We start from the raw sequence: 2,184 nt of genomic DNA, 5'->3' as shown, positions 1-2,184 counted from the left end.
CTCTTTCACATTAGCCATTTCTTGATGGTACTTGTGCTTCAAAGATGAGTGTTGGTCATGGGCCCAAGGTTAAAATCTTTGCGGCGCCATACCACTGAACTCAAACATATGTGGCCTCGGTCACCGCCCTCTCTTGGAGAGGTGTGTGTTTCTCGTTCCCTTTTGTTGGTTGTGTGTGTGTGTGTGTTTGTTCTCGTTTTCTTCTCGGTTTCTTTTCTTGAGGTAAGCCTTTTTTGGTCAGTCCTTTTTGCGGCTGAGCGGTACTACCACTGTGTGCGTGGTACTACCGCTGATGAGTGTCAAGCGGTACTACCGCCCACCCAGCGGTACTACCGCTGCGGGGCGGGCGATGGGGGTTTATGTTGGGGCATGGGGAGTTATTTTCTCCCCCATACCCATTCGCCCCCACTCGCTCGTCTTCCTCATCGCTCCAGCAACGTCTCGCCGCAGGAGGTCTTTGGCCAGCCGTCGTTTTCGTGCCGTCCCTCTCCATTTCCTCCGGTGGAGTCGATCCCCACCTCGTCCTCTAGCCATGGATGTCGGTATTGTCCCCGCTCCCGTTCTCTCTTTGCCTAGATCTTGCATCTAGTTTTTAGGGGCAATAGGCATTGCTTTTCTTGTCTTTTGGCTATGTCGAGGCTTGAGTAGGATGGAGCTGGCGTCTAGGCCCTTTGGATTGATGTTTGGTAGGCCTATTTTTGAATTTGGCATCTCCGGTAGTGCCGGATCTGTCCACGGCAGTAGGGAACTGCCGTTCCCCGTCTTGAGCGGTACTACCGCCCATCCTGAGCGGTACTACTGCCCAAGCGGTACTGCCGCGGTTGGGTCGCGGTACTACTGTTGGATGCACAGTTCCATCATTTCCTACCACATTTTGATCCATGCTGTTTTGTTTGGTGGCTTATGCTCTTTCTTTCGTTTTGTTTCTTTTGCTCGTGTGTTTGGTTCCAGGTGATGATCATCCTGAGCAGCAGGTCCACCGTGTCAACCCCGGTCATGCAACGTCAAAGCGCTACCGCACATCTGATTCAGCAGGTGGTTCCTCAAGTGCTCCACCGCCGCCAGCCGGTGCTTCCTTAAGTGCTCCAAAGCTCTCGAAGAAATCTGCCAGCAAGCCAAAGGGGAAGACTGTGACTGAGATGTCTGCCAAGGAGTTCTGGGCAAGGCGTCGCTGCAACCCCTATGAGGAAGACCAAGACCCCACTTTGGTCAACCGCCCGTTCTGGAACCGCTTTCAGTTCGCCATCTTCTTCGATGTGATCAAGGCTAAGAAGAATCTCTTTGTTGATGTTCGTTCCATCGACACTGATCCTATGGAAAAGGACCATGAGTACTTTGGCGAAGCCCTTCAGATGTGCACTCAGTTGAACATTCTTAGAATCATGCAGTTCAACAAGGACTTTGATGCAGATTTGATATGTCAGTTCTATGCCACTGTCCATCTTGGAACTGATGAAGAAAGGACTCTGACTTGGATGACGAATGGCAAGTTGCTCACTGTCAAGTGGAAGGCCTTCATGGAGTTACTTGGTGTCGGTGTCAAAACCGGCGGATCTCGGGTAGGGGGTCCCAAACTGTACGTCTAGGCCGGATGGTAACATGAGGCAAGGGACACGAAGTTTTACCCAGGTTCGGGCCCTCTTGATGGAGGTAAAACCCTACGTCCTGCTTGATTAATATTAAAGATATGAGTGTTACAAGAGTAGATCTACCACGAGATCAGAGAGGCTAAACCCTAGAAGCTAGCCTATGGTATGATTGTATGTTGTGATTGTTGTCCTACTGACTAAAACCCTTCGGTTTATATAGACACTGGAGAGGGTTAGGGTTACACAAGGTCGGTTACAAAGGAGGACATATCCATATACGTATTGCCTAGCTTGCCTTCCACGCCAAGTAGGGTCCCATCCGGACACGAGATGAAGTCTTCAATCTTGTATCTTCATAGTCTAACAGTCCGGCCAATGGAGATAGTCCGGCTGTCCGGAGACCCCCTAATCCAGGACTCCCTCAGTAGCCCCCGAACCAGGCTTCAATGACGATGAGTTCGGCGCAGTTGTCTTCGGCATTGCAAGGCGGGTTCCTTCTCCAAATTCTGTGTACCTGTCGAAATAATGTCCGGTTCCTTGTGACGGTTTGTACTCCTTGGCTTCTACGCCCAATAATGGCCACTTTCCACGTGTC

The sequence above is a fragment of the Triticum dicoccoides genome, chromosome 4A (genome assembly GCF_002162155.2).
Source record: "Triticum dicoccoides isolate Atlit2015 ecotype Zavitan chromosome 4A, WEW_v2.0, whole genome shotgun sequence".
Lineage (NCBI taxonomy): Eukaryota > Viridiplantae > Streptophyta > Magnoliopsida > Poales > Poaceae > Triticum > Triticum dicoccoides.
This window is presented reverse-complemented; position numbering follows the sequence as displayed.